Source organism: Erinaceus europaeus, chromosome 12 (assembly GCF_950295315.1).
Source record: "Erinaceus europaeus chromosome 12, mEriEur2.1, whole genome shotgun sequence".
NCBI classification, from domain to species: domain Eukaryota; kingdom Metazoa; phylum Chordata; class Mammalia; order Eulipotyphla; family Erinaceidae; genus Erinaceus; species Erinaceus europaeus.
In genome coordinates, this window is record NC_080173.1 from 74,928,814 (window position 1) to 74,955,235 (window position 26,422).

The following is a 26,422-nucleotide window of genomic DNA, read 5'->3' on the forward strand; positions in this document are numbered from 1 at the left end:
GGAGGGGAGGAGAGGGGAGGGGAGGGGAGGGGAGGGGAGGGGAGGGGAGGAGAGGAGAGGAGAGGAGAGGAGAGAAGAGAAGAGAAGAGAAGAGAAGAGAAGAGAAGAGAAGAGAAGAGAAGAGAAGAGAAGAGAAGAGAAGAGAAGAGGTACCATAGCAAAACTCCACTGGCTGTGAAACTTCTTTGTGTAGTGCTCTCGCGTGATGGCCCAGGTTCTCATACATGGTAAAGTGTGTGCTACCTCCCAAGCCCAGGCTCTCTCTTCATTCCTTCCTTCCCTCTCTCTCTCTCTCTCTCTCTCTCTCTCTCTCTCTATTATTGGATAGAGACAGAGAGAAATTGGGAAGGGAGAGGATGAGAGGGAAAGAGACAGAGAAACACCTACAGCTCTGCTTCACCACTCATGAAGCTTTTCCCCTGCAGGTGGGGACCAGGGGCTTGAACCTGGGTCCTTGCACACTAATGTGTGTGCTTACCAGGTGCATCATTGACAGCCCCACCCCACCCCCCCTCTGTTTCTATTTAATGATAAGTCATTTCAATACTACAAACTTCAATTTCCTCATAAGTAAATTAAGGGATGAAGGGGCCTGGCAGTTGCACACTGGATTAAGAGCACATAGTACAAAGCGCAAGGACCTGCGAAAGGATCCTAGTTCAAGGCTCCCCCACCCCACCCCCCAGCTCCAGAGGGCATTGCCTCATGAACCACAAAGCAGCAGGTCTGCAGGTGTCTTTCTCTCTCCCTCTCTCCCTCCCCCTCCTCTATCAATTTCACTTTGTCCTATCTAGTAAAAATGAAAAATAAAAAAAAGCGGGAGTTGGGTGGTAGTGCAGCAGGTTAAGTGCACTTGGTACAAAAAGCAAGGACCGCCATAAGGATCCTGGTTCGAGGTCCCGGCTCCCCACCTGTAGGGGAGTCGCTTCACAAGTGGGGAAGCAGGTCTGCACGTGTCTATCTTTCTCTCCCCCTCTCTGTCTTCCCCTCCTCTCTCCATTTCTCTCTGTCCTATCCAACAACAATGACATCAATAACTACAACAATAAAACAAGAAGAGCAACAAAAGAAAATAAATAAATATTTTTTTAAAGAAAAGCCCCTAGGAGCAGTGGATTTGTAGTGCAGGCACCAAGCCCCAGTGATAACTCTGGAATTGATAACCAAATTGAAATTGATAACCAATCAATTAATAAATAATTATTAATTATTTTAATTAAAAATAAAATTAATTAAGGGATGAGATTAGAACTATGTTCTACAAATAGTTTCAACCACAAAAATCATTGCACAAGGGGGCCGGGCAGTAGTACAGCAGGCTAAGTGCACATCGAGTGAAGCACAAGGACCAGCACAAGCATTCCTGTTTGAGCCCCCCACCCCCCCAACTGCCGGGGGTCACTTCAGGAATTGTGAAGCAGGTCTGCAGGTGTCTATCTTTCTCTCCCCCTCTCTGTCTTCCTCTCCTCTCTCCATTTCTCTCTCTCCTATCCAACAACGAATGACATCAACAATAATAATAACCACAACAAGGTTACAACAACAAGGGCAACAAAAAAAGGGAAAAAAATGGCCTCCCGGGGCAGTGGATTCATGGTGCAGGCACTGAGCCCCTGCAATAACCCTGGAGGCCAAAAAAAAAAAAAAATCACTGCACAATAAAAATCTTCCTTGGGAAGATTTTTTAACACCTAAAAATGACAAATGCAGTGCTGCTTTTGCAAAAGGACTTTAAAGCTCCAGAACCCTGCTCTCTTTTCTTTCTCAGTAGTACCCTTTGTGACCTCTGCTCTAATATTGTAATGGGAAAGGGTTACACTTCCTCTGTCTCCAGATGGGCTGGCTTGACTTCATTAACTCAGAGAGGCATCATATACAAAGACCAATTCTTCTTTCGTTTTTTTTTTTAAAGATATTGATTTAAATTTTATTGATTTATTGGATAGAGACAGAGAAACCAAGAGAGAAGGGGAGACAGAGAGGGAAAGAGAAAAAGAGACACCTGCAGCACTGCTTCACTGTTTGTGAAACTTTCTCCCTGCAGGTGGGGACCAGGGGCTTGAATCTGTGTCTGAGCACTGTAACATGTGCACTCACCAGGGTGCACCCCCCCACCCCAAGACTTATTTCTTCTCTTGAAGAAATGTGTCAAGGGTGCTGGCCTTGACACACCCAGTTATGCATACATGTTACCATGCAGAAGGACCCAGGTTGGTCTGAGCCCCTACTCCCCACCTGCAGGGGGGAAGCTTTATGAGCAAGTAAGCAGGGATGCAGGTGTCTTTCTTTCTCTCCCTCGCAATCTCTGCCTCTCTCCTCTCAGTTTTTCTCTTCTATCTAGTAGGAAGAAAGGAAGGAAGAAGGGAAGGAGCAAGGGAGGGAGGAATGGAAGGAAAGAAAGAAGGAAATAAAGCAGGAATCCATTGGGAACTATGGATTTGTTGTGCAGGCACCAAGCCCCAGCAATAACCTTGGTGGCAATTTATGTTGGGCCTTAAAGCCAGGCCCCCTGCTCTGCTTACATAGTCATTGTTTTGCATGAAAGATCCCCACCATGTTATCCCCTCAGGGTATTGCTAATTCAGTTAAAACTATCGCAACAGTTGCTAAGGATGCTTTCACCTTCCCAGCATGCCTTTTGCGTCTCTCCACCCCCTTTCCTAGCCATTTCTGTTTCCAACTTGCCACTTCTGGTTTTTACCCTATAAAACCCACTGCTATTCCAGTTTTGCCCCTTTTTTCTCTTCTTCATCCTGACCTGGAGAAGACCTGGAGAAGGGCTGGTGGGCATAGTGGGAGGTAGCCATTTTGCTAGCTCCACGTGGCCTAAACTGGTGTGCTCACACCCAATTCTGGGGTGTCTGCTTGAATAAAGATTTGCATTCCCACCCCACCACAAGTTCCTGGTCTCTTCTCTCTCCCCCACAACGCAACCCGACATTATTTAAATAAAAGAAAAGTAAAAAAAAAAGAAAAGAAATGGGGAATCGGGTGGTAGCGCAGCGGGTTAAGCGCACGTGGCGCAAAACACAAGGACTTGCATAAGGATCTCGTTCAAGCCCCCAGCTCCCCACCTGCAGGGGAGTCGCTTCACAGGCGGTGAAGCAGGTCTGCAGGTGTCTATCTTTCCCTCCTCCTCTCTGTCTTCCCCTCCTTTCTCCATTTCTCTCTGTCCTATCTAACAACGACAACATCAATAACAACAATAATAACTACAACAACAGTAAAAAGACAATAAGGGCAACAAAAGAGAAAATAAATAAATAAAAAAAAAGAAATGGGCCAAGAAAAAGATTGTGAAATGTTTAAATACACACAATGTACCTAATATGTGGAAAACTAAACACTTGTCTCTCCCCTTGGCCTGTTGTACCAGGTCCTTTGCTAAGGATTTGCACATATGGCCTCAACTATTCTCAAACAAGTTTCTAGGAAGTTACCACTAACGATTTCTATTTTATAGCCGAGGACACTGAAACTCAGAGAGGCTTAGCAACCCACCCATGTTCATGACTCCAAAGATCATGTTCATTGCTGGAATCTTCAAAAACTTTTATCTTCCTGCTTGCGGAATACCTACCAGGAGAGACTACTTTCCTGTTTGTTTATTTATTTCAGATAGAGTGTGAGAAAAAGAGAGAGGGGAGAGAAAAGGCAGAAAGAGAAGGAGAAACACTACAGCTCAGCTCTATTGCTTGTGAAGTTTCTCCTTTGATTGGTGTTCCCATTTGGTGGCCTGTAGTTTCAACTTGGCTCATGTGTGATAAAGTGATTGCTCTACTGGGTTAGTTACCTCCTGACCTTCTGAATACGCCATTTTGTAATTGAGTGGTTTTTAGATAGTCAGATAAACCCATGGAGTCTTACTTTTTTTACCTCTGAAATGAAAGATTTGGATGGTACACTATAAATGTCCACTCTGAAATTCTAATTTTGGTGTGTGTGTGTGTGTGTGTGTGTGTGTGTGTGTGTGTGTGTGTGTGTGTGTGTGTGTTTAGGAGTGCTGGGGCCTGGCCCATGCATTATTCTACCACTTTGAGGCCAATTTTTTTCTCCTTTTGATTTCAGATAGAGATGGAGAGAAACAATGAGAGGAGGAGAGACACCATGCACAGTTCCACATCCACAGACCTTCCTCTGGTGCCGTGTTGATCCCCTATGGTGCTGGAGTTTTTTCCTGGGACTTGGAAGAATTTGAAAGCCATGCAATTCCAAATATTTCCAGTAGAGGTCAGAAGAAATCACTAAAAGGTCTATGATCTTCAGAATCCGTTTCCTGTGTAAATAGTTTTATGGTAGTACTTAGTCTCTGTGTCATTTATCTGATTTTCAAGGGTTGAACCAGACATAAAGCAGTTACTTTTCTTGAATGATTAAAACAGCAATATGTTGTCTGCTTGGGCTTCTCTGTCAAATGTAAGCCATTTTCCAACCATCTAGTGCTTCAGGAGTCAATCACCTGACAGAAGGTGGCTATGATTAATTCCCCAATAATAATAAAAAAAAAAAAATCAGAGAAAAAGAAAAACTTCAAAAAAAAAAAAAACCAAAAAACCAAAAGCAGAGCAGTCAGCATCATCCCATATTCTTCCATCTCAAGATAAGCATTGCTAATAATTTGAAAATCATTTTTACATTTATCCTAAAACGTATCTGTTTCAGCATAGGAATATATTCATATGTAGATTTATTATTATGAAAATCAGATATCACTTTATTTTATAATATTTTTTCATTTCTTAGACCATGATTAATTACATTAATAAATTTTTATATATTCTACACAAAAATTCTGTGGTGCAGATGGACCATAACTTACTTAAGTGAATCAGTGGATAGTCTTTGGTTTGCATATCACAGAAAATGTATGTCAAACTGATTTAAATACAGAGAGATATGCTTTGGTTAAAAAAAAGAAAAAGAAAGTGGCTATGTAAAGACATCTTAGGTGTCTGTATTTCTCTCCTCCTCTCTGTCTTCCCCTCCTCTCTCCATTTCTCTCTGTCCACTATCTAACAATGACATCAATAACTACAACAACAATAAAAAAACAAGGGCAACAAAAGGGGAAATAATTGCACCAAGGTAAAAGACTCTGGGGTAGGGATGGGGGTGGGCGGGTGGGGAGAATACAGGTCCAAGAAGGATGACAGAGGACCTAGTGGGGGTTGTTTTGTTATATGGGAAACCGGGGAATGTTATACATGTACAAACTATTGTATTTACTGTTGAAGGTAAAACATTAATTCCCCAATAAAGAAATTTTAAAAAGGGAAATAAATAAATAAATATAAAAAAATTTAAAAAGTTAAAAATTTAAAGTAGAAACCAGAAAAAAAATTTTTAAGTAAAAAAAAACAAACAAAACTCTTTGAACCAAAAAAATTCCTAAACCCTCTTGATATCCTACTTATTTTGAAAAAGGTTTACTTCAGCAAACTTCTATTATTTGGGGGTTTTACGGCTTATAACATTGTAAGAGTTTAAGATGTACCACATAGTAAATTGATATGGGTAATCTACTGTGAAATGAAAAAAATTTTTGAAAAAAGGTTTACCTACTGTGAAATGAAAAAAATTTTGAAAAAGGTTGAAAAATTTTGAAAAAGGTTTACTTCAGCAAACTTCTATTATTTGGGGGTTTTACGGCATATAACATTGTAAGAGTTTAAGATGTACCACATAGTAAATTGATATGGGTAATCTACTGTGAAATGATTACATAAATAAGATTAGTTAATACATCCATCTCCTCACATGATTACAATTTAAAAAATGTAGGTGCTGGGCCATAACGCAGTGGGTTAAGCGCATGGCGCTAAGTGCAATGACCGGTGTAAGGATCCCGGTTGGAACCCCGGCTCCCCACCTGCAGGGGGTCACATCACAGGCAGTGAAGCAGGACTGCAGATGTCTTTCTCTCCCCCTTCTGTCTGCCGCTCCCCCCTGCCCCCGCATTTCTCTCTGTCCTATCAGACAGCAGCAGCAGCAAGAGCAGCAATGACAATAACAATAGTAACAACAAGGGCAATAAAAATGGGGAAAAAATGGCCTCTGGAAGTAGTGGGTGCAGGCACTAAGCTCCAGCGATAACCCTAGAGGCAAAAATAAATAAGTAAATAAATAATGAAAAATAAATAAAAAAGGAGATGTAAAATACTAAATATTAGGGTGAGGGTAGATAGCATAATGGTTATGCAAACAGATTCTCATACCTAAGGCTCCAAAGTCCCAGGTTCAGTCTCCTGCACCACCAATAGCCAGAGCTGAGCAGTGCTCTGGTAAAATAATAATAACAACAACAATGATAATAATAATAATAAATGTGCATACATTGCAGTATAACAACCATAATAATATTTTTTAATTTTTAACCCTAATAATTATTGCTACTTATTTGTTTTTGAGCTATGATCTCACCTGTGGGCAATGTGACTACTTCTGGCTGCTTTTTCATCCAAAGAGAGAGAAAATACCACGGCACTTGGGCTTCATGCAGTGCCATGGCACATCCCATGTGGTACTGGCCTTCGGACATGTGCTGAGTGCTTGAAAAGGCAGGCCCCCTACCTGGTGAGCTATCTCTTCAGCCCAGCTGCTACTTATTTTAAGGAAGTATAGAGAACACTCTAAGTGCACTAACATTACCTTTCCTGTTTACAGACAAAAAGACTGAACCTTGAAGAGATTGAGCAAGTCCTTGAAATGTGAATTGCTAGTGAATAGTGGCTCCCAGGCACAACGACTGCACAATTGGTGCTCGTAAAATCTTCTGGGTTGGGAGTCGGATAGCGCAGCATATGCCATATAGTCCGGGAAGTGATGCAGTGGATAAAGCATTGGATTCTCAAGCATGAGGTCCTGAGTTCAATCCCTGGCAGAACATGTATCAGAATGATGTCTTGTTCTTTCTCACTCTCCTCTCATCTTTCTCATTAATAAATAAGTAAGTAAAATCTTAAAAAAAAAATGAGTATGCATATGCAGTGTCAGAGATGGAAGCCAGGCCTCAAGCATACAAATTGTGTGACAAAGCAGCACACTGTCCAAGTTTGTTACCTTGTGAGCCCAGCTCTATTTAATTTAATTTAATTTTATTATTTATTTATTTATCCCCTTTTGTTGCCCTTGTTTTAAATTTTAAAAATGCATTTATTAAGTTTAAAGGTTTATTTTATTTATCAACATGAGTGAGCAAAGAGACAGAAAACCAGAGCATCACTCTTGCACATGTGATTCTGGAAATCAAACTTGGGACCTCGTGTTTTCAAGTCCAATGTCTTATCCACTGTGCCACATCCCAGGCTGCTTTAGATTTATTGAGACAGAGAGGGAATTTATTGAGACAAAGAGGGGAGGGAGGGAGGGAGGGAGAGAGAGGGGAGAGAAAGAGAGAGAGAATCAGAGCACTATTCAGCTATTTGGCATAAAGCTCTCTTCTGTTTTAACTAGTTCTGAAATTGGCACCCCAAACTGGATTGGGACAGGTGAAGTGCACATTTTACCATGCTCAAGGATGGGGGTTTAAGGCCCCAGCACTACAAGGGAGCATATGCACAGCACCAAGGGAAAGCTTTATGAATGGTGAAGTTGTGCTGTAATGTCTCTCCTTCTCTCGCTGTCTTTTTCTCCCATTATCCTCCACCCATCTTTCTTCCCTTCTGCCTCAATTTGAAACTATGAATCCACTGTGCAGGCACAAGCCTTGAAGCTAAGGAAAAAAAAAAAAAAAGAGACTGGACTACCTGACATACATTCAGAAGGTCAGATGACTTCATGACCTTCATGACCTGAGGACTCACACCCACCCTTGTTCCTGGTTGCCTTTTGCCTTTAGGACAAACAGTAACTTAAGAAGTATTCAGGGTTAGCCTTGTTTATCCCCAGACGTGTCTCTTAGCCTGCCTCCTACTGTGCAAATACTCTCTAAAACAAAGAAGCAGAGATTGTTTGGAGTAATCATCAACCTCTTTTTAAAAAAAAATTTTATTTATTTATCTTTACCAGAGCATTGCTCAGTTTTTTTTTTTTAAACCAGAGCACTGATCAGCTCTGTTTTTTTTTTTAAGAGAAGAGTTTCCTGCTGTTATCCGGTTGCAGTGTTTTTTTATTTATTTTTATTTTTTTTACTGGGGAATTAATATTTTACATTCAACAGTAAATACAATAGTTTGTACATGCATAACATTCCCCAGTTTCCCATATAACAATACAACCCCACTAGGTCCTTGGTAGCTCTGGTTTATGGTGGTGCGGGGGGATTGAACCTGTGACTCCGGAGCCTCAGCCATGACAGTCTGTTTGCATAACCATTATGCTATCTACCCCTGCATCAACCTCTTCATACCTTAGAACAGTAATAAAGCAGATTCCCCTTTAAGGCAAAGCTGCTGCAACCAAGTTTTGGCTTTTGTGGCACAAGGAAGGAAGGGCCTACTTGTAGGCTACAATTCCCTTAGATTTCTTTATTCCTGAAATTGAAGTTTTGTTTAGACTAAACAACTGGAGTTGGCTTTTCAAAACTCAGATCTTAATTCATTGCCTCCTCCTTATCCTCAGGCTAATTCCGTATGGGTGCTGGGCTGCTAGGCTTCACTGAGGGTGGGGTGGGGCTGAGCAGTAGGGTGAGACCCTGGTAGCCTTCAGTTCCTAGGGCTTGTCTTTTTTTTTTTAATCTTTATCTGTTGGATAGAGACAGTCAGAAATTGAGAGGGAAGGGGGTGATAGAGAGGGAGACAGAGAGACACCTGCAGCGCTGCTTCATGACTGTGAAGCTTTCCCCCTGGGTCTTTGTGTACTGTAACATGTGTGCTCAACCAGGTGCACCACCACCTGGCCCCGATGGGCTTATCTTTTGTTATTGTTGTTTGCTTTTTTTTTTTTTAAGATTCCTTTTTTTTTTGGTGGGGAGAGTGTGGGGAGACAGTATAATAGTTGTGCAGAAGACTTTCATACCTTCCTTTTTTGATTCCTAGATCCCAAATTCCACCTTTCCATGCTCTACCCAGAGCTGTGTAGTGCTCTGGTTCTTCTTCTTCTAGCGTTTGCCCTTCTTCCGTAGCCAGTCAACAGCGTCAGGTTGAGCCTGATGTAAAGTTTCGAGACCTCCTTTGAATCTGGAGAGGTGGCAGTCGTTGACTATGTGGGTCATAGTCTGTCTGTAGCCGCAGGGGCAGTTCGGGTCATCTCTGGCTCCCCAGTGATGGAACATAGCCGCGCACCGGCCATGGCCTGTTCGATAGCGATTGAGGAGGGCCCAATCATTTAACAATTTTTTTTATTATTTTTATTTTATTTTATTTATTTATTCCTTTTTGTTGCCCTTGTTTTTTTTTATTGTTGTAATTATTATTGTTGTTGTCGTTGTTGGATAGGACAGAGAGAAATGGAGAGAGGAGGGGAAGACAGAGAGGAGGAGAGAAAGATAGACACCTGCAGACCTGCTCCACCGCCTGTGAAGCGACTCCCCTTCAGGTGGGGAGCCGGGGGAGGAGGGCCCAATCATAACGTGCTAGGTCAAAGCCGGGTTGACGCTTACAGGGGTCTGTGATGAGGTGTTTGTTCTTTACCTCAGCTGACTGCCAACTCTGTTTCCAAGAGTCTGGAACAGAGAAGTTCAGTGTAGGCATAGGGAACCAGATTGGGTGACGAGACGTCAAGCGTTGGACAGGGTGGGCGAAGATATCTGCGGATATTGGCAGGTCCGGTCGAGCATAGACGTGGGAAATGAACTTAGATGATGCCGCATCCCGACGAATATCTGGCGGGGCGATGTTGCTAAGAACTGGCAGCCATGGAACCGGGGTAGAACGGATGGTTCCAGAAATTATCCTCATGGAGGAATATAAAGTGCTCTGGTAAAGCAAACAAACAAAGCCCAATAGGGCAGGAGTCCATAGCATAATGGCAAAGACTCTCATGCTTGAGGCTCTGAAGTCCTGGGTTCAACTCACCACCACCACCACCACCGCCACCGCCACCGCCACCACCACCACCACCACCACCACCACCACCACCACCACCACCACCACCACCACCACCAGAGCTGAGCAGTGCTCTCCTAATAAAAATAATAAAACAAAATATATGATTTATATTAATTAAGGATATACAGCACGGCAGGGGTAGATGCATAATGGTTATGCAAAGAGACTCTTAGGCCTGATTCTCCAAAGTCCCAGGTTCAGTCCTCTGTACCACCACAAGCCTGAGAGCTGAGCAGTGCTCTGTTTTTTTGTTTGTTTGTTTGTTTGTTTTTTTTTTAAAAAAGACATACATATAGCACATGCAATTCTGGGGATCAAACTAAAGATCTCATGCTTGTAAGTCTAGCTTTCTAGCAACTGTATCACCTTCTGGGACACTCCAGGACCCAGCTTCCTGGAAAGATGGTTCCCTCTAGGGATGGTTTTTGAGAATGGACCAAAGACAGAGAAGGAGCAGCTCCAGTCACTCTGAGCAGGTACCTGGGTGACTCTGTTACTGATTTTATTTCTTTCTTTTTTTAAAACCATAGTACTGTTCAGCTCTGGCCTTTGGTGGTGTGGGAGGATTGAACCTGAGACTTTGGAGCCTCAGGCATGAGAGTCTCTTTTGCATAACCATATGCTATCTACCCTCCGCCCTGTTACTGATTTTCTAAGATTTGCCTCTATCACATTTTTGGAACTGATCTGCTTGCATTTCTAGCCCCACCAAACTGATAGGACATCACTTCATCACAGCTCCTCACTTACAAAACTTACATTCTGATCCTAAAGTCTGGGTGGAGTCCCTGTGGATGAGTTACCTAGCATCCACTTTGTGAGCCTCAAAGGTCATCAAGGACAGTAGCAGCAGTCTTTTTTAAGACTCAAGACTGGAGAGACAGCTCATCGGGTAGAGTACCTGCTTCATCATGTGTGAATCCCAGACTTGAGCCCAGGCAATACACAGGAGATGCCACGGCAATAGGGGGAGCTCCAGTGCTGTGCTTTCTGTTTCTCTCTCTGCATGTAAAACAAGAACAACCTGGGAGTGGTTGACATACATACACACACACACACACACACACACACACACACACGGCCCAGGTTCTTAAAAATAATAATAAATAAGGAAAGAAAAAGAAAAAAAAAAGTCTCCTTTTGGTCCAGAGGTGGCACAGAGGATAAAAGCACTGGATTCTCAACCATGAGGTCCTCAGTTCCATCCCTGGCAGCACATGTACTAGAGTGATCTCTGGTTCTTTCTCTCCTCCTGTTTTTCTCATGAATAAATAAATAAATTCTTTTTTTAAAAAAAGTCTCCTTTGAATAGTTAAGATATTATCTGTCCCACAAAGAGAGTAGTAAAAGTAGCATAACTTGATCGATGGGATCCCAAGACTACATCATTAGGTCTGGTTGGGCTGGCAAGAATGGGGGTAGGTGGGATGGCGGTGTGATGGTGGAGTGTCAGGTGAGAATCTGGCTACCTCATGGCAAATTAAGGGAAGCTACTCATTGTCTAGGAGCTGTGGATCTGTACTGAGCATCAGTATCGCTCACCTAATATCCTTTTGGTGGCTTCCATTATGCCTGGGACAAAGTCCAAGAATAAAGAAAGGTCTGGCGTCCTTCCCTGTCCTAGTCCTTTAGGCTTCCAGCAACTCTACTACCACCTTCCCTGTGCTCTCCCACTCTAATGCTGTTCCCTCTGCTTAAAATTTCTCTTCCCCACTTGACTAACTCTATCCATCTACCAGAAAAGTCAGTCCCCGAGGACCCTTTCTTCTCAGGTCACAACTCCTAAAAAAGTGAATTGCTGCTGAGCTTTCTTACTTGAACTGTAGTTGCAAGTTATTATAGGATAAAGTAAACAAGAATATTTCCATTAAACTGCAGCAGTGTAGTGAGATCCAGACTTGAGGAGCAGGAACTATGTTAAAATGTAACTTCTCCAACTAGACCTTTAATCATGTGAGGACATTTAGAGAATTTTAACAATATAAATGAGAATTTTAACAATATAAAGACTGAGGGAGAGATTTTTTTTAACAATATAAAGACTAAGGGAGGGTGAGGGTAGATTGAATAATGTTTATGTAAATAGACTCATGTCTGAGGCTCCAAAGTCCCAGGTTCAATCCCCCTGCACCACCATAGGTCAGAGCTGAGCAGTGTGCCCTGCTAGGAAAAAAAAAAAAAAAGGACTAAAGGACATGGTACTGCTTAGAGTTGAGTGCATTCCACAATACTGCCTTCCCCCACCACAACAGTGAGGAGGAGGAAGGAAGTCTGCAGAACAATATGAGGACATTAATATCCTTCCTGAAATGCAATTTGTATATTTGTGTCCCCTTCTTGTACTTCCAGTGAGAACTGATGAGTCAGCCTTGGAAGAACAGGTTAGGGACTTGATTACTGCATAGTTCCTGGCTACCACCTATAGAAACCAAAGGACTGAATTAAACAGAAAAAAAAAATATTCAAACCTTAATGGGAAGTGCCTGAGAACTAGCTAAACTCAGTGTTGCACCATCAGGGACATCACCCAATATGAAATCTTTGCGTGTGCCACAGCTAGCCCTGCTGCTCCTGCTGCCAAGCTTTAGGTATGCTGTGTTTCAGCCACCAAGGTTGCCTGCCACCACCAGCCCCCATCCAACTCTGTCACAGGCCTCTGTGGCCAGGCTGAACCACATGTTCAGACTCTTGCTGTGAAAGAGAGGACAGGAAAGGGAAAGTCTATGGGAGGTTAGTAAACATGTTGGAACACAGGACTTGCACGCCCAAGGGCCCAGAGGACCCAGGTTCCATTTCCATTCAGAGCTGAGTGGTGCTTTAGTGTCTCTGTCTCTCTTTTTCTTCCCTTTCCCTCACATAAAAATAAATATAACATCCCTTTATGATCAAAACACTACAAAAAAATGGGAATAGATGGAGAATTCCTGAAGATACACTATATATATATATATATATATATAGAGAGAGAGAGAGAGAGAGAGAGAGAGAGGGAGAGAGAGAGAGAGAGTCTCTATATAGCAAACCTACAGCCAACATCAGACTCAATGGTGAAAAACTGGAAGGATTTTTCCCTCAGATCAGGTACTAGACAGGGCTGCCCACTATCACTATAACTATTCAACATAGTGTTGGAAGTTCTTGTATAGCAATCAGGCAGGAGCAAGCAAGGAATTGAAGGCATACAGATTGGAAGAGAAGAAGTCAAACTCTCCCTATTTGCAGATGACATGATAGTATACATAGAAAAACCTAAGGAATCCAGCAAGAACCTTTTGGAAATCATCAGGCAATACAGTAAGGTGTCAGGCTACAAAATTAACATTCAAAAGTCAGTGGTATTCCTCTATGCAAATACTAAGTTAGAAGAAGTTGAAATCCAGAAATCAATTCCTTTTACTATATCAATAAAACCCATAAAATATCTTTGGTTAGGAATAAACTTAACCAAAGAAGTGAAAGACTTGTATACTGAAAATTATGAGTCTCTACTCAAGGATATTGAAAAAGACACAAAGAAGTGGAAAGATATTCCATATTCATGGGTTGGAAGAACTAACATCATCAAACTGAATATACTATCCAGAGCCATATACAAATTTAATATTATCCCCATCAAGATCCCAACCACATTTTTAGAATAGAACACATGCTACAAATGTTTATCTGGAACCAGAAAAGACCTAGAATTTCCAAAACAATCTTGAGAAGAAAAAACAGAATTGGAGGCAACACACTCCCAGATCTCAAATTGTATTATAGGGCCATTGTCATCAAAACTGCTTGGTACTAGAACATGAATAGACACACTGACCAGTGGAATAGAATTGAGAGCCCAGAAGTAAGCCCCCACACCTATGGACATCTCATCTTTGACAAAGGTGCCCAGACTATTCAATGGGGAAAGCAGAGTCTCTTCAACAAAAGGTATTGGAAAAAATGGGTTGAAACATGCAGAGGGTGGTCCGGGAGGTGGGGAGGTGGGGAGGTGGTAAAGCTTTGGACTCTCTCAAGCATGAGGTTCCAAGTTCGATCCCTGGCAGAGTGATGTCTGGTTCTTTCTCTCTCCTCCTGTCTTTCTCATAAATAAATAAAACCTTAAAAGAAAAAAAAAAAACATACAGAAGAATGAAACTGAACCACTATATTTCACCAAATACAAAAGTAAATTCCAAGTGGATCAAGGACTTGGATGTTAGACCAGAAACTATCAGAAACTTACAGAAAAAGATGGGCAGAACTCTTTTCCACATAAATCTTAAAGACATCTTCATTGAAACAAATCCAGTTACAAAGAAGACTAAGGCAAGCATAAACCTATGGGGCTACATCAAATTAAAAAGCTTCTGCACAGCAAAAGAAACCACTACCCAAACCAAGAGACCCCTCACAGAATGGGAGAAGATCTTTACATGCCATACATCAGACAAGAGACTAATAACCAAAATATATAAAGAACATGCCAAACTCAACAACAAGGCAACAAATAACCCATCCAAAAATGGGGCGAGAACATGGACAGAATATTCACCACAGAAGAGATCCAAAAGGCTGAGAAACACATGAAAAAATGCTCCAAGTCTTTGATTGTCAGAGAAAGGCAAATAAAGACAACAACCCTTCACTCCTGTGAGGGGGTTCAAAGGAACCCTCCTGCACTGCTGGTGGGAATGTAAATTGATCCAATCCCTGTGGAGAGCAATATGGGGAACTCTCAGAAGGCTAGAAATGATGGACCTACCCTATGATCCTACAATTCCTCTCCTGGGGATATATCCTAAGGAACTCAACACACCCATCCAAAAAAATCTGTGTACACATATGTTCTTGGCAGCACAATTTGTAATAGCCAAAACCTGGAAGCAACCCAGGTGTCCAACAACAGATGAGTGGCTGAGCAAGTTGTGGTATATATACAAAATGGAGTACTACTTAGCTATTAAAAATGATGGCTTCACTGTTTTCAGCCCATCTTGGATGGACCTTGAAGAAATGTTAAGTGAAATAAGTCAGAAACAGAAGGATGAATATGGGATGATCTCACTCTCAGGTAGAAGTTGAAAAACAAGATCAGAAGAGAAAACACAAGTAGAACCTGAACTGGAAATTGGTGTATTGCACCAAAGTAAAAGACTCTGGGGTGGATGGGTGGGGAGAATACAGGTCCTAAAATGATGATAGAGGACCTAGTGGGGGGTGTATTGTTATATGGGAAACTGAGATGTTATGCATGTACAAACTATTGTATTTACTGTTGGAACATTAATTCCCCAATAAAGAAATTAAAAAAAAACAAATAAATAGGGCAGAAGGTAGATAACAATGGTTATGCAAACAGACTCTCATGCCTGAGGCTCCAAAGTTGCAAGTTCAATCCCCCCCGCATCACCATAAGCCAGAGCTGAACAGTGTTCTGTTAAAAAAAAAGAAAAAAAAAAAGTCTGGTGGTCGGGGAGGTGGCGCAGTGTCTAAGGCAATAGACTCTCAAGCATGAGGTCCCGGAGTTTGATCCCCGGCAGCACATGTACCAGAGTGATGGTTGGTTCTTTCTCTCCTCCTATCTTTCTCATGAATAAATAAATAAATTCTTTTTAAAAAAAAAGGAAAGAAAGAAATTATTATTTTTATTTTATTTATTTATTTTTTTCCTCCAGGGTTATTGTTGGGCTCGGTGCCTGCACCATGAATCCACTGCTCCTGGAGGCCATTTTTCCCCCTTTTTTGTTGCCCTAGTTGTTGCAGCCTCCTTGCGGTTATTATTGCCATTGTTGACATTGCTTAGTTGTTGGATAGGACAGAGAGAAATGGAGAGAGATGGGGAAGACAGAGAGAGAGGGGAGAGAAAGATAGACACCTGCAGACCTGCTTCACTGCCTGTGAAGCGACTCCCCTGCAGGTGGGGAGCCGGGGGCTCGAACCGGGATCCTTACGCTGGTCCCTGCGCATTGTGCCACGTGCGCTTAACCCACTGCGCCACCGCCCGACCCCCTTATTTTTATTTTTTAAAATATTTATTTATTAATTTTCCCTTTTTGTTGCCCTTGTTGTTATTGATGTCTTCGTTGTTGGATAGAACAGAGAGAAATGGAGAGGGGAGGGGAAGACAAAGGGGGAGAGAAAGACAGACACCTGCAGACCTGCTTTACCACCTGTGAAGCGATTCCCCTGCGGGTGGGGAGCTGGGGGCTTGAACCAGAATCCTTAAGCCGGTCACTTGTGTTTCGCATCACCTGCGCTTAACCCCTGTGCTACCGCCCAACTTCCAGAAATGATTTTTTTTTTAAAGAATTTTAAAGGGAGTCGGGCAGTAGCGCAGCGGGTTAAGCACACATGGTGCAAAGCACAAGGACTGGCAGAAGGATCCCGGTTTCCTCCTACAGAGGAGTCACTTCACAGGCGGTGAAGCAGGTCTTCAGGTGTCTATCTTTCTCTCCCTCTCTCTGTCTTCCCCTCCTCTCTCTATTTCTCTCTGTCCTATACAACAACGATGACATCAATAACAATGACAATAATAACTACAAAAACAATAAAAAGACAACATGGGCAACAAAGGAGAAAATAAATAAAAATTTAAAAAAAAGAACTTTAAGCAGGAAAGGAGAACCCAAACATTTTATTTTTTCTTAATGTTTTTTACTTTTGTTGGGGGATTAACGGTTTATAGTAAATAATAGCTGTTGGAACAAAACCTAGCATTTTCAATTTCTCTATTAGGTGCCTCTTAAACATGGCAGAGTGTCCACTAAACATATGAGGTTCAAATGCTAGGTGGCAGAGAGAGAGAGAGAGATGGATCCATCAATTGGAACTAGGGCACAAAAAAGACGGGGTGGACCTAGGAAGAGGGGACCTCCTCAGTAGAGATGGGGCACAGGTAAGTTTAGTCAGTCAGTGCAATATGACTTTGTCGTGCAGGAAGGTGATGTGGTGGTCTGCGAGGTATAATTCCAACATTTCCTCTGCAACAGGGGAGGAGCTGCCAAATGAAAGTCACATGCTTGGGGAAATTGCAAACACAGGAAAGGAAATTGAGCAATCTCAAGGAGAAATGAAGTCTAACTGTGTTCAAGGAGGAAGGGAAAGAAGGATCATTATGTCTTCTTACCTTGTTTGAGAGATAATTAGAGTGGAGGGGAAGGAGGAGTAAACACAGCAAAGTCTTATGAAGCAGATGCTGTCTTTGCCAGGCAGGCACTGGGCTGTTACTAACATGATCTCCTCTAGCACCAAGATAGGAAGCAACCTGGGAGAAAAAGAAGGGAAAAATGGCACAATTTTGATAAATGAAGAGTTTAAGGGGAAAGACTCCTCTCCACTTGTTTCATCTATGCTGTCACACTGTCCCAGCTTCTCTTACCCTCTGCCAGCCTCTCTTGAGAGGAGATGGCTGAGTTGGGGCAATTTTCTGGGTTTGCATGCCCTAGAGTACAGACTAAGCCCTGCCTCCTGCTTTTCTCCCAGTAAGGGTGGGGTCGCACCACCAGAGGGCAACACTGGGAAAGGCGCTAGCCCAGCAGCAGAGCCCAGAGCTCCAACCTCTCTTAGAATCTGTTGGGTGAGTCTCATTCAGGCTAAGCAGTTAGGAAATTGACTGTCAGTTCACCCTTTCAATCTGACCTTCATCAGTGATGCTAAACTGAAGCAATCTACCTCTAATTTTATGTCCCAATAGTTAAGGACTTAAACTGAATAAATGAGAGTTTTGTTTGTTTGATTTACCAGAGCACTGTTGAACTCTGGTTTATGGTAGTGCTAGGGATTGAACATAGCACCTCAGAGCCTCAGGCAAAAAATCCTTTTGCATAGCCATTATGCAGTCTTCCCAGCTCAGCAAAGATTATCTTTTTATAGAGAAACAAAACAACACTAAACTAGAAAACCCTGGGGTTAAGAGAACAGGACTGAAGACTGATAACCAGTTTCGAGATGTTTTGAAGAAGGCAGAGGAGTGATAACTGAGCAGAGCAGAGCAAAGTAGAGTGAAAGCACTTGTAAAGGGGAATATGAGTGAGAATGTGGTGACTTTCCGGTCTGAATCCCTCAGGGTGTAAGGTTGCAGAGAATTGTCCAGAGAAGTGAAAATAGGGACATTTATGGAAAATCTGTAAATCTACCCCATCCTCAGATTTAAGACAAAATTAGGATCTTGGGGAGACCTCAAACAAATAAAAATAAAACAAATAAAACAAACCTCAAACAAATAAAAAGGAAAACCCTTACAGTCCTGTTGTCTAAGTTCAGGGGCTCCAGCTGGCCGGGCTAGCGTCGCGGTGGTAGACAGAGATGACCAGAGACTTGGGGACACATGGCTGGGCTGAGAAGCTGCAGTTTAATCTTTATTCACGAATGGGCAAATCACCACACCATGTGCTTCCCAATCATTCTCCCTCTGCTGCTGCTGTTGGGACTCTCGATGTCCTTAGCATAGGGGGCAGGGAGAAAGCAGGCCGAAACTAGCAAGGGCCAAACCTTTCTCTCAGAGGTAGGGGGAAGGGGACCAAACCAACACGAAGAATACCAACATATTCCCCCTTTTCTTTTTAACTAAATGACCACAGTATCAGGGGTGTGGGGTGAACAGAAACCTATGTCATACAGGCATTTTCAAAAAAAGAAACTGGCACAAATATGGAAAAACATGTAAGCGGGCAACAAGAACCAGTGTGCTGCCAAGGGAAGGCCTGAGGGGGCCATTTTTTTGCCTCTGTGGGCAAAACTTTATCAGCTTAAAAAAAACATTTCCTGCCTCTGGGGGGCATACTTGCCTCGACAGACATTTCCTAGCATGGGGGGAGGGTGAGGCCTAGAGTCCAAAGGCATGGCTGCAGTCAGTGTTTGAGAAACCCAGCAGCATAAAGGGAAGCCGCTAGTTTTGTGCAAAGTGTCTGAGGTGTACCAGTGAGTCCAATAGAAGTCCAAAGCAGATGTCCACCGAAGAATTGCCAAGGGGTGAATTGTTGTATGTCTGTCTCGATGGGGAATGTCAGCCATCGGAATTCTGCTTTTCTGTAGAGAACTTGACAGCTGCAATTCACTTACTTACGAAACAAAACTTGTAGCAGGTTAGAAGTTTACCACAATTGATAACTCTATCACAATTGGAAGTCTCTTCCAGCATGATTCCAAGGCTATTTAAAGTTCAAACAATAAAATGTGGAAAGGCAAACATGAACCATAGAAAGAAAAAGGCCTCAGGCATGAGAATTATTAGCATGACCATAGCGCAACCTAACGTTTCTAATTGAGAAGGAATTTGAGACTTTTACATATCAACAACGTCTTTTTAACCTTTTGTTACACCCATTCAAGATGGAGACACACCCTAGGTGTGCGCAGGTTTTTTTTTTTTTAGACCAACTTAATTAAAATATATTGATTGTTAACTAATTTTTACCTCAGACTTTAAATGTAAGTTAATTTTATCTTTATGAGAATTACGTTGGGAACCTTTTTCATTTAACTTTGGTAAGAATATAGCCTTAAAGTTACATTCTTAACCTTAAAGTTAATGCTACCAAACTTTAAACACACAGGTAAACATGGTCTTTAATACACAAGGAGAGAAACTTTTGTTACGAAGACATGTCATTTTAAACACGAATTCAGATCTGTACTGTCTTAGCCGTTTGGGGAGTGTGTTGTCCAGTGGTGGCCTCTTGGGCAACTTCACTTCTAGGAATTGTAGGTTGCGACCTCTGGATGAATCTCTGCATATTCTAGCTCGTCTGCCTTCAGACCCGAGCTGGAGATCTCGGCCAGGGGGCCCAGTTTCGGCAGGGAGCCCACGGGGTGGCAGCCAGGATAGGCTGCCGCGGCCCTGCCCCATGGCCCTGCCATGTCGGCCGAGCAGTGTGGAGGGAGCTGGCACCCAATGTCCTGCGCCACGCGATGGAAAGCCGGCTCATGCAGCCTGGCGTTGGGCTCCCATGAGCTGGCGTTGGGCAGAAACCACAGAGTGGTCCAGAGATAAATGTTCCAGAAACAGTGAAACAGTCTCATTAAGAAAGGGCAGAGGCCTTTGGAGATCTCTTCACAAGCAGAAGAGAAGGCCATAGTACATAGGTAGCCAAATTGTCTTCACTTATCTGAGAGATGCGCAGGTTAGGTCCACGTGGGCTCCATTTGTTGTTAATGTTCAGAGGCGCCAGCAGGCCAGGCTAGCTTCGCAGGGTAGACAGAGACGACCAGAGACTCGAGGACACATAGCTGGGCTGAGAAGCTGCAGTTTAATCTTTATTTATGAACGGGCAAATCATCACACCATGTGCTTCCCAATCATTCTCCCTCTGCGGCTGCTGCTGGGACTCTGGGCGTCCTTAGCATAGGGGGCGGGGAGAAAGCGGGGCGCTAAACTAGCAAGGGCCAAACCATTTCTCTCAGAGGTAGGGGGAAGGAGACCAAACCAACACGAAGAATACCAACACAGTCCAACAGTACCACCCCTAAGCATATATCCAAAGGACATGGAGCACTAATTCAAAAGGACATGTGCAACTCTATGTTCATAGATGCACTGCTCACAATAACCAAAAATATAGAAACAACATAAATGCCCAAGGACAGAAGGCATTTCCATGAAATTTTATTTTATTTTAAATATTTCATTTGTTTGTTTATGAGAAGCAGAGGGAGAAAGAGAACACCAAAGCATCATTCTGGCACATGTGATAACAGGAATCAAACTCAGGACCCTATGCTCAAAAGCCCAAAGACTTATTTACTTTGCTGCCTCCCACGCCTCATTTTTTTTTACTCTCTCTCTCTTTTTAATGAATCTTTTTTTTTTATCATTATCCTTATTGAATTGGATAGACACATCCAGCCCTGCTTTACCACTTGCAAAGCTTTCCCCATGCAGATGGGGACCAGAGGCTCAAACCCAGGTCCTTGCGCATAGTAACATGTGCACTCAACCAGGTGTGCCACTGCCTGGTCTCTCTAATTATTCTCTAAATTGAGTTCTAGGGGCTGGGTGTTGGCAAATCAAGATGTGTGTACACATTACAATGCACTAGGAACAAGGCTTGAGCCCCTGCTCCCCACCCTCACAGGGGCAGCTTTGCAGTGGTAAAGCAGGGCTGTCTCTCTGTCGCTCTCATTCTCTCTTCTTAAAAAATATTTATTTTAAGAGCCAGGTAGTAATGCACCTGGTTGAGTGCACATATTATAAGGCAGAAGGAACCAGGTTCAAGCCCTTGGTCCCCCCCACCTGCAGGGGAAGGCTTCATGAGTAGTGAAGCAGGGCTGCAAATGACACTCTGTCTTTCTTCCTATCTCCCCCTCCCCTCTCCATTCCTAACTGTCTCTAGCCAATAAATAAAGATAATACTTTTTAAATATTTATTTTAAAAAATTAATTAATTGATTAATTTTACCAGAGCACTGCTCAACCTCAGCTTATGGAGTTGCGTGAGACTGAATCTGGGACTTTGGAGCCTCAGGCATGAGAGTCTCTTTGCATAACCATTATGCTATCTGCCTCTGCCTTAAATATTTATTTTTTAATTATCTTTATTTATTGGATATAGACAGTCAAAAATTGAAAGGGAAGGGGTGGTAAGGAGGGATAGAGACAGAGAGACACCTGCAACACTGCTTCACTACTTGCAAAGCTTTCTCCCTGCGGAGACTGGGGGCTCGAACCCAAGTCCCTGTGCATTGTAGCATGTGCTCAACCAGGTGTGCCACCACCCAGCCTCTCTCTCATTCTCTATCCACCCCCCACAATTTCTCTGTCCTATCCAATAAAATAAGCAAAATATAAAAATAAGTTCTAGTATATTAGCTTCTGGATGAGCACTGAAAGTTAAATTCAATCTAGTTTAACACTTTCAGTTTACCTCCACACTCCCATCCCCCAGGGTCATGTCTGGCCACATGGTTCTTTTGGAGTCTTGGTTTCACTTTTGGCCCATATTTTCACCATGGCTTCCTAAAACTCCTAGAAACTTATTTCTTCTCCTTCTCCTTCTCTTTCCTCTTCCACCTCCTCCTCCTCTTCCTCCTCCTCCTCTTCCTCCTCCTCCTCTTCCTCCTCTTCTTCTTCTTCTCCTTCTCCTTCTCCTTTTTCTTCTTCTTCTTTTTTCTTACAAAATTATAAGATTTCAGGGGCATAATTTCATATGGACAGTGTAATGTCACCTTTTAAAAATAAAATAAAATAATAAAGTCACCCTCCACCAAAGATCTATGCTCCCACCCTCAGCCACCATAGATCTGACAAAATTCAAGAGGACTGTTTACCATTGCTTTAGCTAAGAGTGAACAAGGTAAAATTGACTGTGTCATATGCCTAATCTTTGAAAGTCACATACCCTCATTTCTGTGATGTCCTGCTGGTGTGTGACTAATACATCAGTCCAGCACCGCCTGCACATGATGTGACTCCCAGCAGGCTAGAATCTAGGGAGTCTTGGAGGCTGACAGCCACACCTTGCTCAAAAACAAACAAACCTTTCAGGGATACTTAACTCAGACACAAACAATTATAAAACGCATACTCTTTGCGCCACTCTGTTAGTCAGAGGGAAACATTACATGTACTGTTTTGCACCTCACCTTTTTCACTTAAAAATACATCTTGGCGATCATTCCACATCAATAGCTAGTGCAAGCCTAGTGCTTATTAGGGCTGACACAGTGCCCCTTTGTAAGGGTGAAGCATAATTAATCTGGTCTGTCTACTTTTCTAGACTGTGTAGGTTGTATGAATAAGTAAATATTTTTAATATATGTTAAAGTTTTTTTTTTTAAAGATTTATGAAAGAGAGAGAACACAGCATCACTGTGACACATGTGTTGTCAGGGATCAAACTCAGGAGCTCATGTTTGAGGGTTTAACACTTTAGGGAGCTGGGTGTTGGCTCACTTGGTAGAGTACACATGTTATCATGTGCTGCAACGTGGGTTCAAGCCCTTAGTCTCCACCTGGAGTGGGGGAGCTTCATGAGGTGTGGAGCAGTGTTGCATGTGTCTCTCTTTCTATCTCCCCTCTCAATTTCTTTCATCTCTATCAAGAAAAAAAAAACTTTAGTGCACATCTCTTGTGTTGCTTTCTTTTTTTCCCCTTTTTTCTTTCCTTTTTCTTTTTTAAAAGGTGGGTTTCTATTCTTATTTTATTTTATTTATTTGCTTTTTTATGTTTTATTATCTTTATTTGTTGGATAGAGACAGCCAGAAATCGAGAGGGAAGGGGTTGATAGAGTGGGAAAGAGACAGAGAGACACCTGCAGCCCTGCTTCACCACTCATTAAGTTTACCACCTACAGGTGGGGACTGGGGGCTTGAACCCAGATCCTTGCTCATTGTAACATGTGCTCTCAAACAGGTACACCACTGCCCAGCCCCCATCTTTTTAAATTTTTTTAGACAGAGACAGAGGATAGAGAGATATAAAAGACACCAAAGCACCAAAGCTTCCTTCAATGTGGTGGAGGCTGGGCTCAAACCTGGGTGGCATACATGCTATTTCTAACCTGCCTATAGGCCACTGAATATAGATTTTTAGACTATTTATTTATTTATTGGATAGAGACAGAAATCGAGATGAAGGGAGAGACAGAAAGGGAAAAAGACAGAAAGACACTTGCAACTCTGCTTCACCACTTGCAAAGCTTTCCCCCTGCAGGTGGGGACTGTGGGCTTAAACCCGGGTCCTTGCACACTGCAGCATGTGCACTCAACTAGGTGTGCCACTACCTGGCCTATGAATATAGATTTTAAAGAGTCAAATCTGGTTCAACCATACCAGTCATGCAGCTTTTGCCAACTTTTTCTAATCTCCTTGAACTTGCAGAGTCTTCACAGGGCAGTGCTTGGTCAGTGCTCTCTTCACTCATTCTAATTCTGATGACTATCTAGAGTCTGTCCCTGCTTTACACAAGTGTTTTCTCATTTCCAGTCTCACACGTTAGTATCTGGCTTCAACTACTGGCTCAGCAATAGAGGATTTCAGCTATAAGAAAGGACTCTGGAGTCTTATCTAGGGGAGCCTTGTGGTGGGTTGTCTTGAACTGCTTTTTCACACTTTGAATTAGCCTAAAGGATCAGCCTGAGCTGTTTGCCTTCCCTGACACTGCCCTAGTTGGCAAAGACTGAGAAGAAATGTCAGTTTCAGAGCACAGACAACCACGGATGTTACCACTGAGCAAACATGAGCTTGCTGGCTGGCTGGAGTCTAATCAACAGGAAGATAAATGGATTAAAGGCAGACAGGAGAGAAAACCTGACTGTGGAAACAGGAAGAAGGCTGGCTGCTGGCTCAATTTGAGGCTTTATTTTTACTAGTTTTATGTACATAAACCAACTTTATTGATATATAATTCATATTCCATGCAATTCTCTCATATTAAATGTATATAATCCAATGGCTTTAACTTCACACAGCAGTTGTGCAACCATCATCACAACAGTTTTTAGAATATTATAATCATCCAAAAAGAAATTCTGGGAGTCGGGCGGTAACACAGCTGGTTAAGTGCAGGTGACACAAAGTGAAAGGACCGACATAAGGATCCTGGTTTGAGCCCCAGGCTCCCTACCTGCAGGGGAGTCACTTCACAAGCGGTGAAGCAGGTCTGCAGGTGTCTCTCTTTTTCTCCCCCCCTCTGTCTTCCCTTCCTCTCTGCATTTCTCTCTGTCCTATCTAACAATTATGACATCAATAACTACAACAATAAAACAACGAAGGCAACAAAAAGGGATAAATAAATAAATATTTAAAAAAAAGAAAGAAAAGAAATTCCACGCCCATTAGCAGTCATTCTTCCAGTTCCAACTCCACCTTGTCAACTCAGTGAAATATTCAAGAGTGACTTGTGTCTTATGCCCAACTTTTGAAGGTCACATGCCATCATTTCTGTGTTGGTGTATAACTAATAAATCAGTCCAATATGGCCTGCACAGGGTGTTACTACCAGGAGGCTAAAATCTAGGGAGACTTGGAGGCTGATACTTGCTCAGACTCAGAAGCAGATGAAACTAGACTACCACTAGTCTATGTCCTCTCAACAAGTCTTCCTACACTGGACACTTCATATAAATGGAAGCTTCTAATGGAGGAGATGGGACATGGACCTCTGGTAGTGGTTGGGAACTGTATGGAACTGTACCCCTGTTAGCCTACATTCTTGCACACATGATTAAATCACTGATACAATTAAAAAAAATGTTCAGTGGAGAAGCAATTACAGAAGCCAGACCTTCTACCCTCTGTACCTCATAATGATCATGGGTCCATCCTCCCAAAGGGATAAACAATACCAAGAACCATATACAAATTTAATGCTATCCCCATCAAGATCCCAAGCACATTTTTTAGGAGGATAGAACAAATGCTACAAATGTTTATCTGGAACCAGAAAAGACCTAGAACTGTCAAAACAATCTTGAGAAGAAAGAACAGAACTGGAGACAACACACTCCCAGATCTCAAATTACATTATAGGGCCATTGTAATCAAAACTGCTTGGAGGGTGGAGGGTAGATACCATAATGGTTATGCAAACAGGCTCTCATGCCTGAGGCTCCAAAGTCCCAGGTTCAATCCCCTATACCACCATAAACCAGAGCTGAACAGTGCTCTGGTTAAAAAAAAGAAAATTTAAAAAAAAAAACTGCTTGGTACTGGAACATGAACAGACACACTGACCAGTGGAATAGAATTGAGAGCCCAGAAGTAAGCCCCCACACCTATGGACATCTAATCTTTGACAAAGGGGCTCAGACTATTAAATGGGGAAAGCAGAGTCTCTTCAACAAATGGTGTTGGAAACAATGGGTTGAAACATGCAGTAGAATGAAACTGAACCACTACATTTCACTAATCACAAAAGTAAATTCCAAGTGGATCAAGGACTTGGATGTTAGACCACAAACTATCAAATACTTAGAGGAAAAGATTGGCAGAACTCTTTTCCACATAAATCTTAAAGACATCTTCATTGAAACAAATCCAATTACAAAGAAGACTAAGGCAAGTATAAACCCATGGGACTACACTAAATTAAAAAGCTTCTTCACAGCAAAAGAAACCACTACCCAGGAGTCTATATATAGCAAACTTACAGCCAACATCATACTCAGTGGTGAAAAACTGGAAGCATTTCCACTCAGATCAGGTACTAGACAGGGATGCCCACTATAACCATTACTATTCAACATAGTGTTGGAAATTCTTGCCATAGCAATCAGGCAGGAGCAAGGAATTAAAGGCATACAGATTGGAAGAGAAGAAGTCAAACTCTCCTTATTTGCAGATGACATGATAGTATACATGGAAAAACCTAAGGAATCCAGCAAGAAGCTTTTGGAAATCATCAGGCAATACAGTAAGGTGTCAGGCTATAAAGTTAACATTCAAAAGTCAGTGGCATTCCTCTATGCAAACACTAAGTTAGAAGAAATTGAAATCCAGAAATCAATTCCATATACTATAGCAA

General features: G+C 42.4%; 1 long non-coding RNA gene across 1 annotated transcript in view; it reads right to left on the bottom strand.

The window, feature by feature from the left end:
• Window positions 1-20,725: 20,725 nt before the first annotated feature.
• LOC132542008 (uncharacterized) overlaps window positions 20,726-26,422 on the bottom strand; it is a 71,007-nt gene continuing 65,310 nt past the window's right edge. Inside the window, exon 3 of the long non-coding RNA XR_009553134.1 lies at window positions 20,726-22,124. This is a non-coding gene — a long non-coding RNA (uncharacterized LOC132542008). The remainder of the gene's footprint in view (window positions 22,125-26,422) is intronic.